General features: G+C 46.1%; 1 protein-coding gene across 9 annotated transcripts in view; it reads left to right on the forward strand.

Annotated features, from left to right (window-relative positions):
* The window catches only part of RYR1 (ryanodine receptor 1), a 223,963-nt gene that overhangs the window by 39,899 nt on the left and 169,875 nt on the right, over window positions 1–14,189 (forward strand). The window lies entirely within an intron of this gene.

Below are 14,189 nucleotides of genomic sequence, written 5' to 3' on the forward strand. Positions count from 1 at the left end.
CATTTCCCACCCTCTTGCACAATGGGTAACACTCGGGGCAAGAGGCCTAAACAGGACTATGGTGCCGTCCGGGTGCCAGGCCTCCCGGTTCACCCCACAACAGCCTCCAACTGGTTTCAAATATTACCTGGTTATGTGCTCTGTGGGTATGGTTCAGAAGACCCCTGCATGCATGTTTGGGGATGGGGTGAGAGCCGGCCTGAGCCCCGTCCGCAGTGGGAACACCTGGAGCAGGTATGTGTGGTTGCAGCGGGTGGGTGGCGGCGTCTCTGTGATGCTAGCTGAGGCGACCATGTCGTGCTGTGCCCGCCTTGGCATGTGGTCTGAGTTTCAAGCGTGGTTTATCTTCTCTTCCTCTTCTTTCCTTTGGCTTCTCAATTCTGCTGGCTGACCCTCTAGGGTATTGACTTGGACAAGTGGGTAGGTGCCGACTTCGCTGCCGTGATCCCACCCACCCACCCGTGCCCCTTCCTTTCTAAACCCCTTCTCTGCCTTCTTCTCCCTGACCTTGTTTTGCTGTGTGCGCACACCCGTCTCCTCTCCTCTTCCTGGGGGGTTCCCACCTCCCCATGCTTAGCCAGAGGCAGGACTTAGGAACAACCAAGCGATCTGGGGTTGGGGTTGCAGGGTCCCACAAATCCCACTTCGCAGCCCTTTTTGGGGCTCCCAGGACAAAGACCAGAATCTTCCTCATTTTGACCACATGCAACAAACACCCAGCTCTTCTTCCCGCTCCCCAAAGCAAATGGGTACCTTAAAAAAGCAAATGGATATCCCTCTATCCATTTCTATCCATGGGACCAATGCCCAGATACTAGGGTGGGTGATGAGCCAGCTTGCACCTTCTTTTACTAGCCTCACACCTGTATCTCTAGCGACAGCCTTGTCGTACAGAAATTCAAGAGGCGAAGCTTTTCCCGACATGGCTGTCATGTGAAGGGGAAAAGGATTCGTTGCTTGATTTCTGTGGGTCAGGCTGCTGCGAAAGGCACGGAAGTGGGATCAGTAAATCCTTTCGTCGAGCATGAAGATGGAGGCCTCTGGCCAGAAAGGGTTTCTTGCATGAACAATCCGCTTCAAGGGGCTTCAAAACCAAGTCCCAAAAGTCCATGGAATTCTGCTGTCTGCAGAAACGCTGTAGATCAGCAGTAGAGCTTTGCATGCAGAAGGTGCCAAGTTCAAGGCCCGGGGTCTCCAGGTAGGGCTGGGGGTCCTTGCCTGAAAGCCCAGAGAGATGCTGCCACTCAGTGTAGACAGTACTGAACCAGGTCGGTCTGACTCGGTAGAAGGCAGCTCCCTGTGTTCCTATATTACACCCTCTCCCATTCGATAGAGCTCAGGTACCGCTGCGTTTGAGCAGCAAGCTTTTCTCCACTTCCAAAGGAACTGTATTGTATTTCCGGTCCAAAGAGGGGGGCGTTCCCTAGCTAAACTATGGAACTTTGCTCCCACTGACTCAGATGGCTTTGAAAGAGGATTAGGCCAAAGTCATGGAGGAGAGGGCTATTGATGGCTTACTAGTCATGATGGCTGCAGTCTGCCTCCATAACAATGGCGACAAGCAATGCTTCTGAATACCAGTTGCTGGAAACCACAGGAGGGAAGAGGGCCTTTGTGCTTGGGGTCCGACTTCCAGGTTTCCCCAAAAATGGATCTGGTTGAGAACAGGATGTGAGACTAAGTGGACCATCGACCTAATCTAGCAGGCTCTTATTCTGTTCCTGTTAAAGTCTATACAGTCATACCTCATGCTGCGTCTGCTTCATGTTACGTTCTTTCAGGTTACGTCCCGTGGCAACCCGGAAGTACCGGAAAGGGTTACTTCCGGGTTTCGCCGCTCGCGCATGTGCAGACGCGCAAAATGACGTCATGCGCAGAAGCGGTGAATCGCAACGTGCGTGTGCGCAGACGCGCCGCTGCGGGTTGCGTTCCTTTCATGTTGCGGACGGGCCTCCGGAACGGATCTCGTTCGCAACCAGAGGTACCACTGTAGTGTTGCGCAAAGTTGGATAGCTCAGTTTTGGGAATGTCCTTCTAGGCGGGAGCTTAATGAGAGGCAAGTGGGGGTCTCTTGTCTTTCTCCCATGATGGAAACCAGGTGGAACCCCCTTTCCCTCTAAATAATTGCCCTCTCCCTCTCTCCTTCGAACTCCTCATCCCTTGAACCATCTCTCCAACACACGTCCTCTTCCACTAGACTTTTCCATCCTTGGCTGTGGTTACTCCTTCCTCAACCCAAACTCCTCCATCTTTTTCCTGTTCTCACTTCATTGCATGGTTCCTACATGTGAACATGGAGAGGCTTGCACACTGGGGCATACGTCGCAAGCTGGTGATGGAGCACAGTATGTCAAAACTAGTGTGGTTCGCTTCCAGTTGTCCTCTTCCTTCAAGCACTCATGTTGATTTCTGTGTATCCACTGTTTATTGGGTGTTTATTCTGAATTGTTTGGAGGGAGATTAGAGAGCATCATGTCTAGGGGATGGGGCGAAATTCTCTTCTCCCTTGAAGGCGGACCTACTTAATTCACACTTTCTGAAACCATGTTTGAAATAAAACACAGGTGTCCTTGAAAAGTCACACTTCTCTGAATTTTGCAACGCGGCTCTCTATTTAGGTCAGGGTTAGTAAACCTGGTTCCTACCGCCCACTAGTGGGTGTTTCAGGATTCTAGGTGGGCAGTAGGGGGTTTCTATGCCACAAGATGAATCCTCCTTCCATCGAGCACTGGTGGGCGGTAAGGAAATTTTTGCCATCAAAAAAGATGCATTAGTGGGCGGTAGGTATACAAAGGTCAGCTACCCCCTGATTTAGGCAATGTGTGCAAAAATGCATACTCCATGCTAGTGTGTGCATAAAGCGTACATATATTGGTGAAAATAGCGTGCCAAAATTCACTGTATACTAGGGGAAGTAGTTTTGCCAACGAATGTGCAAGTTAGGCAAAATTGTCTACAAAATTGTGTGTGTTAAGGAAAAGCCACACTAAATTATGGTGAATTTTTGTGTGGACGTTAAAAACAGTTTCAAAACCAGATGTGGAGCGGTGAACTTGGGACTGGAAAAATGAGAACCCAAGAGGAACAAAAACGGACACATTTACCAGTTTCCCTAATCACATCAAGCAATGGTTGTCCTACACTTCCCACTGTGTTTTCTTGTCACTTTCCTTACCTCAAACCAACCAACCCTGATTCGTTATTTATTTGCTTTTAGAAGTGGCTTTGTTGCACAGGGGCGCCAAATCCACTTTAATTGTGCGGCCTGAATTTTGCCGGCGTGCAGTTGAATCCCACCCACAAAACAGCGACAGTCTGGAAGCGGCCGAGGTGTTTTGCACTGTGAGATAAACCAAGTTGCTGGGATCTTGTTGTGTTTGATCTTACAAGACAAGATGGAGCCACGATGGGCTGGGGGCCTACTCCCCATCCCACCCTCCTGTGATGCCTTGTATTCTTTGCCCCCACCCTTGCTCCTCAAAATGTTGGCCGTGCCCCTCCCTCCCTGGTGAGAGCGCTGCTTAGGAAACAGCGACTGGCGCCACAGTGGGTTGCAACATTCTGCTACCAGCAACTTGGTTCCCATGATCTCAGAATGCAGCCTGCCCTGACAGTGATCATGTGAGCTCTGCAAGGGATTATGGGGTAACACCCATGAGGCATTGGCTGTGCGCCACCTACATGGGTCGTGCCAAACCATGGGGCATGCTCCCTGCCTGATATATTGGGTTAAAATGGGATAATGCCCAGTATTGCTGCTTTGAGCTAAATTTAACAGGAAGTTGGGCTCCCTCTCTACTGGGGTTGGGTATAGAGTTCAAATGAAGCGCTATAGACACATAAGCTGCAGTAATTAAAACTGCTCAGTAATCATTACATGTGCTGTAATCACATGGTTTTTAAGGCCCGGGTCGTTAAAGTCCGTGCCACAGCAATACAGACCTGCTGTAATGATCGCACATCAGTTCCCACACTGTGCATGATTTCATATCCATGCAAGAAGTAAATTGTTGAAATAATGGACATGCCTCTCTTTAAATCATTGTATGCGTGACTGTGTCTCTTCATTCGGGGTGAAGAAATGGTTCAGTCCACACCTGTTGCAGAGACACACCAGCACGGTCCGTCCTCGGTTGCTGTCACCTGGTGTGCAGTGAATGACCCTCCTCTGAGAGTTGCCCGTTTTGCTGCATCTTGAAGTTTGCGCTTGGGGAGGCAAGATCGAAGCATCACAGGTCCTTCCCTGGAAACCCAAGCTGTAACTGTATTTGAGTATGACTTAAAACTGATGGCATTCGCTCTTCTTACAAACCCAAGAGTCAATCTTGTCTTCTGCAAGAGAAATTGTGCACCTGATTTTAATGCACAATGGACATCAGAAACATGGCACACAGTGCCATCCCGAATGTAATGCAGTAACATGGTCCAGTTATTCACGACCTTTTGTGCTGCTGCAATATGACCTTTGCCCGGATGGTAGCAAATAAATGCAGTGCTTTTTTCTGGGGGGGGGGTACGCATACCCCAAAACATTTTGTGAATCTTTGTCCATTTGTCCATTTCCTGTATTTATTTTTCCCGATTTGAACTAGTAAAATGGTGATTTTCTTGAGTCAAAATGAGAGTACCCCATAACATTTATTTTTAGAAAAAAAGCGCTGTATAAATGCACTCTGACCATATTTATTGCAGCAATGCGAGTCATGCAATAATGACCGTATATATATGTGTGTGTACAATATATGTGCAATAATAATATGACCTGTGAACCTAGGGTCATTTATACTGCAGATATATACAACGGCAACTATGGCTATAAATAACATAGCAAAGGGGTCTATGTCATTATTACCATATTTACAGCAGCAAGCAACCTGTAGAAGGGGTGACTGTATATATTATGGTGGTGTGGCCCATTATATATTGACTATGGGCTGCATCCAACGTTAAGAGCCGACTTGTTGAAGTGGGTTCCCATGCCTAACTTTAGATTCATTCCGCTCAATGGGTCTGCTCCAAAGAACACTTAACGGGATGCAACCTTATATAGATATATAGGTATGAACTGCAGTAAGAATGGCTATTGTTTTTTAATCACGACAAAAACAGATGCCAGTGAAATGCCAGAACCGTTGTAATGTCTTGCAACGGTGGCATCAACACATGTATGGTGGACGCAAGCCTTTTCCTTGGCTCAGCTATATATATATATATATATATATATATATATATTTGCTTTCGTAGATTTTCACGGGTACAGGAATGCAGGTTTTGGTGTCTTCGGGTGTCTTCCCGTGTAAGAGTCGGGGTGTCTGGGCGACGTTTCGACGAGGTCTCACTCGTCATCTTCAGGCTGGTGCTTTCGGCTTCTTGTTACTGGAACAGAGCAGAATCTGGTGTTTGAGTTCCTATAAATACTGTTGAGGGGTGTGGTGTATAGCCTCCAACGTTCTGGGCAGAGAGGAAGTTCCTAGATTAGTGTGCCTTTTCTTCTTTTGTTCCTTAATTACTTGAGGGATATCTTGAGTGATTTCATGAGTGATATTCTGAATACCACTGGGTGGGTCATTAAGTGTAGATTAGTTGCTAAAGCTTTCGTGTCTTGACCTCTTGAGCTTGTGAAGAGTTTTTCTGAGAAGATGGCTGTGCTGCATTTAGTTGTGCTCTGGCTTGGCTTCGTGTATAGGGGCGAGCTGTGATTTTGTGCCTTGTGCCAGCCAGATCTGTGTAGGGATTGCAGGGGGGTGCAGCATCCGGAGGTGCCACTATAGTTTGGCTACTGGATGGAGTCTGTAATATGTCTGTGGAGAGGGTCTGGGTTTGGGTCTGGTGTGGTTGATTGGTGACGGCGTTCTGTGTGCCTCTGGTTCTGGTGTCGGTTTTTGTGGGGAGGGCTAATTTCCAGATGTCTGGCAGGCGGGACGTGTCGTCACGCTTGTTCATGTTGTGAGGGTGTTTCTCTATCTCGATGGCTTCCATGATTATTCTCTTGTGGTGATGTTCCATGTTAAAGAGCAATTTGGAATCTGCAAAATTAATTTCGTGTCCTGTTTCTTTCATGTGTTGGAAAAGAGAGGAAGTTTTTTCTTCTTTTTTGACGGCATTCTTGTGTTCTGCGATACGTGCATTTATTCGTCTGTTTGTTTGTCCAATGTACGTGGCTGGGCAGACTTTGCAGGGTATTTCATAGACCCCTTGGTTTTCCAGCTGGATTTTGTCTTTTGGGTTTCTGAGGATATTGGCTATTTTTTGGTTGGTGCAGAAGGCTGTTTTGATATTGTGTTTATGGAGGATTTTGCTAATTTTGTCTGTAGTGCCCTTGATATAAGGAAGGAGGGCCATGCCATTGTTTTCTTCTGTGTCTTGGTTTTTGGGGGGTGTTTCTTTTTGGATTAGCTTCGTAACCCTGTTTTTCTGGTATCCATTGGCGATTAACACATTTGAGAGATTCTGTAACTCAGTTGTCAAGTGGTCTTTGTCAGCCAGGCGTTTGGTTCTGGAGATGAGAGTCTTGGCTACGGAGTTTATTTGTGCAGGGTGGTGGTGTGATTGTGCATGTAAGTAGCGGTTGGTGTGTGTTTTTTTCCGGTAGATAGTGTGTCCTAGGGAGCCATCAGGTTTTTTGTAGATTAGGACGTCAAGAAAGGGGAGTTGGTTGTTGTCTTCTATTTCCATAGTGAATTGTATTTTGGGGTGTAGGCTGTTGAGATGTGTGAGGAAGCTATCTAGTTTTTCTTTCCCGTGTGGCCAAATTACAAAGGTGTCGTCAACATATCTGAGCCAAAGTTTGGGTTTGTGTTCTGACTTGTCTAAAGCATTGGTTTCAAAGTGTTCCATGTACAAATTTGCGATGACCGGTGAGAGGGGTGATCCCATAGGTGCTCCTTCTATCTGTTTGTATCTTTGACCATTGTGGATGAAGTACGTGTTGGTTAGGCAGTGGTTGGTCAGGTCCAGGATGTATTTGGGGGGATTGTATTTGTTTTGGATGGCTGTCAAGGCTTCATTAATGGGCACTTGAGTGAAGAGAGATACAACATCGAAGCTCTTCACAAGCTCAAGAGGTCAAGACACGAAAGCTTTAGCAACTAATCTACACTTAATGACCCACCCAGTGGTATTCAGAATATCACTCATGAAATCACTCAAGATATCCCTCAAGTAATTAAGGAACAAAAGAAGAAAAGGCACACTAATCCAGGAACTTCCTCTCTGCCCAGAACGTTGGAGGCTATACACCACACCCCTCAACAGTATTTATAGGAACTCAAACACCAGATTCTGCTCTGTTCCAGTAACAAGAAGCCGAAAGCACCAGCCTGAAGATGACGAGTGAGACCTCGTCGAAACGTCGCCCAGACACCCCGACTCTTACACGGGAAGACACCCGAAGACACCAAAACCTGCATTCCTGTACCCGTGAAAATCTACGAAAGCATATATATATATATATATATATATATATATAGGTTTTGGTGTCTTCGGGTGTCTTCCCGTGTAAGAGTCGGGGTGTCTGTGCGACGTTTCGACGAGGTCTCACTCGTCATCTTCAGGCTGGTGCTTTCGGCTTCTTGTTACTGGAACAGAGCAGAGTCTGGTGTTTGAGTTCCTATAAATACTGTTGAGGGGTGTGGTGTATAGCCTCCAACGTTCTGGGCAGAGAGGAAGTTCCTAGATTAGTGTGCCTTTTCTTCTTTTGTTCCTTAATTACTTGAGGGATATCTTGGGTGATTTCATGAGTGATATTCTGAATACCACTGGGTGGGTCATTAAGTGTAGATTAGTTGCTAAAGCTTTCGTGTCTTGACCTCTTGAGCTTGTGAAGAGTTTTTCTGAGAAGATGGCTGTGCTGCATTTAGTTGTGCTCTGGCTTGGCTTCGTGTATAGGGGCGAGCTGTGGTTTTGTGCCTTGTGCCAGCCAGATCTGTGTAGGGATTGCAGGGGGGTGCAGCATCCGGAGGTGCCACTATAGTTTGGCTACTGGATGGAGTCTGTAATATGTCTGTGGAGAGGGTCTGGGTTTGGGTCTGGTGTGGTTGATTGGTGACGGCGTTCTGTGTGCCTCTGGTTCTGGTGTCGGTTTTTGTGGGGGGAGGGCTAATTTCCAGATGTCTGGCAGGCGGGACGTGTCGTCACGTTTGTTCATGTTGTGAGGGTGTTTCTCTATCTCGATGGCTTCCATGATTATTCTCTTGTGGTGATGTTCCATGTTAAAGAGCAATTTGGAATCTGCAAAATTAATTTCGTGTCCTGTTTCTTTCATGTGTTGGAAAAGAGAGGAAGTTTTTTCTTCTTTTTTGACGGCATTCTTGTGTTCTGCGATACGTGCATTTATTCGTCTGTTTGTTTGTCCAATGTACGTGGCTGGGCAGACTTTGCAGGGTATTTCATAGACCCCTTGGTTTTCCAGCTGGATTTTGTCTTTTGGGTTTCTGAGGATATTGGCTATTTTTTGGTTGGTGCAGAAGGCTGTTTTGATATTGTGTTTATGGAGGATTTTGCTAATTTTGTCTGTAGTGCCCTTGATATAAGGAAGGAGGGCCATGCCATTGTTTTCTTCTGTGTCTTGGTTTTTGGGGGGTGTTTCTTTTTGGATTAGCTTCGTAACCTTGTTTTTCTGGTATCCATTGGCGATTAACACATTTCTACAAAAAACCTGATGGCTCCCTAGGACACACTATCTACCGGAAAAAAACACACACCAACCGCTACTTACATGCACAATCACACCACCACCCTGCACAAATAAACTCCGTAGCCAAGACTCTCATCTCCAGAACCAAACGCCTGGCTGACAAAGACCACTTGACAACTGAGTTACAGAATCTCTCAAATGTGTTAATCGCCAATGGATACCAGAAAAACAAGGTTACGAAGCTAATCCAAAAAGAAACACCCCCCAAAAACCAAGACACAGAAGAAAACAATGGCATGGCCCTCCTTCCTTATATCAAGGGCACTACAGACAAAATTAGCAAAATCCTCCATAAACACAATATCAAAACAGCCTTCTGCACCAACCAAAAAATAGCCAATATCCTCAGAAACCCAAAAGACAAAATCCAGCTGGAAAACCAAGGGGTCTATGAAATACCCTGCAAAGTCTGCCCAGCCACGTACATTGGACAAACAAACAGACGAATAAATGCACGTATCGCAGAACACAAGAATGCCGTCAAAAAAGAAGAAAAAACTTCCTCTCTTTTCCAACACATGAAAGAAACAGGACACGAAATTAATTTTGCAGATTCCAAATTGCTCTTTAACATGGAACATCACCACAAGAGAATAATCATGGAAGCCATCGAGATAGAGAAACACCCTCACAACATGAACAAGCGTGACGACACGTCCCGCCTGCCAGACATCTGGAAATTAGCCCTCCCCACAAAAACCGACACCAGAACCAGAGGCACACAGAACGCCGTCACCAATCAACCACACCAGACCCAAACCCAGACCCTCTCCACAGACATATTACAGACTCCATCCAGTAGCCAAACTATAGTGGCACCTCCGGATGCTGCACCCCCCTGCAATCCCTACACAGATCTGGCTGGCACAAGGCACAAAATCACAGCTCGCCCCTATACACGAAGCCAAGCCAGAGCACAACTAAATGCAGCACAGCCATCTTCTCAGAAAAACTCTTCACAAGCTCAAGAGGTCAAGACACGAAAGCTTTAGCAACTAATCTACACTTAATGACCCACCCAGTGGTATTCAGAATATCACTCATGAAATCACTCAAGATATCCCTCAAGTAATTAAGGAACAAAAGAAGAAAAGGCACACTAATCTAGGAACTTCCTCTCTGCCCAGAACGTTGGAGGCTATACACCACACCCCTCAACAGTATTTATAGGAACTCAAACACCAGATTCTGCTCTGTTCCAGTAACAAGAAGCCGAAAGCACCAGCCTGAAGATGACGAGTGAGACCTCGTCGAAACGTCGCCCAGACACCCCGACTCTTACACGGGAAGACACCCGAAGACACCAAAACCTGCATATATATATATATATATATATATGCTTTCGTAGATTTTCACGGGTACAGGAATGCAGATTTTGGTGTCTTCGGGTGTCTTCCCGTGTAAGAGTCGGGGTGTCTGTGCGACGTTTCGACGAGGTCTCACTCGTCATCTTCAGGCTGGTGCTTTCGGCTTCTTGTTACTGGAACAGAGCAGAGTCTGGTGTTTGAGTTCCTATAAATACTGTTGAGGGGTGTGGTGTATAGCCTCCAACGTTCTGGGCAGAGAGGAAGTTCCTAGATTAGTGTGCCTTTTCTTCTTTTGTTCCTTAATTACTTGAGGGATATCTTGGGTGATTACATGAGTGATATTCTGAATACCACTGGGTGGGTCATTAAGTGTAGATTAGTTGCTAAAGCTTTCGTGTCTTGACCTCTTGAGCTTGTGAAGAGTTTTTCTGAGAAGATGGCTGTGCTGCATTTAGTTGTGCTCTGGCTTGGCTTCGTGTATAGGGGCGAGCTGTGGTTTTGTGCCTTGTGCCAGCCAGATCTGTGTAGGGATTGCAGGGGGGTGCAGCATCCGGAGGTGCCACTATAGTTTGGCTACTGGATGGAGTCTGTAATATGTCTGTGGAGAGGGTCTGGGTTTGGGTCTGGTGTGGTTGATTGGTGACGACGTTCTGTGTGCCTCTGGTTCTGGTGTCGGTTTTTGTGGGGAGGGACACCAAAACCTGCATTCCTGTACCCGTGAAAATCTACGAAAGCAAATATCTCACCTCTACGGGGAGGAAACCTTCCAGCTGACAAGAACCTACGAGAAACTAGAAATCCGAAGAGCCACCATCTTATGTGATCTCCTGTTCCTACGCAACTGCCGAGACAACAACTTAACTCCCACATGCTTCCAACTTAAATTCCACTCTAAAACCCCAGCTACCGAAAGGATCCTGAAACGAACTGAACTATCCCTAATCAGAAACGAAATACATAAGAAAAGATACCTACTAAACCAAACCAACAAAGATCTGCTCACTCTTCACCTCAAACTATGTAACAAAATCCACCCTGCACTCTGGGACAAATGCAAACAACTAGCCGTCTGGAGAGCTGAAACTGAGACCTCACATAAGACAGACAGACACACCAACAAACTCTACAAACTAGAGAAACGCCAGAAGCCCAGCCACCCTCCACAACAACCCATGAAACAAACAGTACATAACATATCAGACAGGATCCTCACCCCAACTGAAACCAAAGTACTCTCCAAAGGTTTCAACTTTGCAGTCGCCCCGAGACGCATCCCCACGGAAAACATCATATGCGGAGTCGAAGCTAGCCTGACCAAAATCGACCCAGATGAAGCCAATAAAATCAGACTTGAAGTCACCAACATCCTCTGCTCCAGCAAACCACCCAGAAGCAATTTACACAAAGAAGAACAGAAAGCACTCACCAACCTGAGGAAAGACAACAACATAATCATTCTCCCAGCAGACAAAGGCAACGCCACTGTTGTGATGAACACATCGGACTACCAAGCAAAACTATCAAATCTACTCCAAGACCCTACCTACCAACCTATAAAAACAGATCCCACCACCTATCTGGAAAAAACCACCAAATCCAAAATAAAAGCCTCTCCTATCAGTGAAGAAATCCAGCTAAGAATCATCCCCAGAGAAAAATCATCCAGATGCCCCAAACTCTACGGTCTCCCCAAGATACACAAAGAAGGAACACCACTCAGACCAATAGTCAGCTCCATAGGCTCACCTCTACAAAATCTCGCTAAATTTCTCGCTAAGCAACTTCAGCCCTATGCAGAATCCATCGCTTCACACGTTACTAACTCCTTCCAGTTCATAGAAACAATAAAGAAACAATACCTACATCCCGATGACCTACTTGTGAGCTTCGATGTTGTATCTCTCTTCACTCAAGTGCCCATTAATGAAGCCTTGACAGCCATTCAAAACAAATACAACCCCCCCAAATACATCCTGGACCTGACCAACCACTGCCTAACCAACACGTACTTCATCCACAATGGACAAAGATACAAACAGATAGAAGGAGCACCTATGGGATCACCCCTCTCACCGGTCATCGCAAATTTGTACATGGAACACTTTGAAACCAATGCTTTAGGCAAGTCAGAACACAAACCCAAACTTTGGCTCAGATATGTTGACGACACCTTTGTAATTTGGCCACACGGGAAAGAAAAACTAGATAGCTTCCTCACACATCTCAACAGCCTACACCCCAAAATACAATTCACTATGGAAATAGAAGACAACAACCAACTCCCCTTTCTTGACGTCCTAATCTACAAAAAACCTGATGGCTCCCTAGGACACACTATCTACCGGAAAAAAACACACACCAACCGCTACTTACAGGCACAATCACACCACCACCCTGCACAAATAAACTCCGTAGCCAAGACTCTCATCTCCAGAACCAAACGCCTGGCTGACAAAGACCACTTGACAACTGAGTTACAGAATCTCTCAAATGTGTTAATCGCCAATGGATACCAGAAAAACAGGGTTACGAAGCTAATCCAAAAAGAAACACCCCCCAAAAACCAAGACACAGAAGAAAACAATGGCATGGCCCTCCTTCCTTATATCAAGGGCACTACAGACAAAATCAGCAAAATCCTCCATAAACACAATATCAAAACAGCCTTCTGCACCAACCAAAAAATAGCCAATATCCTCAGAAACCCAAAAGACAAAATCCAGCTGGAAAACCAAGGGGTCTATGAAATACCCTGCAAAGTCTGCCCAGCCACGTACATTGGACAAACAAACAGACGAATAAATGCACGTATCGCAGAACACAAGAATGCCGTCAAAAAAGAAGAAAAAACTTCCTCTCTTTTCCAACACATGAAAGAAACAGGACACGAAATTAATTTTGCAGATTCCAAATTGCTCTTTAACATGGAACATCACCACAAGAGAATAATCATGGAAGCCATCGAGATAGAGAAACACCCTCACAACATGAACAAGCGTGACGACACGTCCCGCCTGCCAGACATCTGGAAATTAGCCCTCCCCACAAAAACCGACACCAGAACCAGAGGCACACAGAACGTCGTCACCAATCAACCACACCAGACCCAAACCCAGACCCTCTCCACAGACATATTACAGACTCCATCCAGTAGCCAAACTATAGTGGCACCTCCGGATGCTGCACCCCCCTGCAATCCCTACACAGATCTGGCTGGCACTAGGCACAAAACCACAGCTCGCCCCTATACACGAAGCCAAGCCAGAGCACAACTAAATGCAGCACAGCCATCTTCTCAGAAAAACTCTTCACAAGCTCAAGAGGTCAAGACACAAAAGCTTTAGCAACTAATCTACACTTAATGACCCACCCAGTGGTATTCAGAATATCACTCATGAAATCACTCAAGATATCCCTCAAGTAATTAAGGAACAAAAGAAGAAGAGGCACACTAATCTAGGAACTTCCTCTCTGCCCAGAACGTTGGAGGCTATACACCACACCCCTCAACAGTATTTATAGGAACTCAAACACCAGATTCTGCTCTGTTCCAGTAACAAGAAGCCGAAAGCACCAGCCTGAAGATGACGAGTGAGACCTCGTCGAAACGTCGCCCAGACACCCCGACTCTTACACGGGAAGACACCCGAAGACACCAAAACCTGCATATATATATATATATATATATATATATATATATATATATATTGAGAAGAGTTTTTGCAAATGGCACCCACCACCTTTGGGCTTGGCAAGTATGGCTGTGCAAGAGGAACCAGGAAGCTGTTCCTTGCTGGATGCTTTTGAAGCCCATAAGCAAATCCTATGGACAGTGGATGCGACTCTGCCTTGTTCCCTGTGCTGGGTCCCTTTGGAAGAAATGGCTCTGAAGAAATTATTCAGTGCTGGAAATCTCTTCAGGAGATAAAACGGGTTCTTCATGTGGGGATAGATTGTGGGGGACGAAGCGGTGTTTTACTGTGGTGTGGACGGAGCCGTGTGGTAAGCTGATTGGCGCACTGCCCTGCTGAGGAGAATTTTACCTCACGTCAAGTGCAGTTGTGTGGTAAAATTCTTGGTTCAAACAGGTCCTCTGTGTCCACCCATTCTCCAGGTCATTCCATAATTTTCCTGGTCTGCTTTTTGCCATCTTCTATGTAATAATAATAATAATAATAATAATAGTA

This window comes from Podarcis vaucheri (genome assembly GCF_965113315.1).
Source record: "Podarcis vaucheri genome assembly, chromosome: 7".
NCBI lineage: Eukaryota > Metazoa > Chordata > Lepidosauria > Squamata > Lacertidae > Podarcis > Podarcis vaucheri.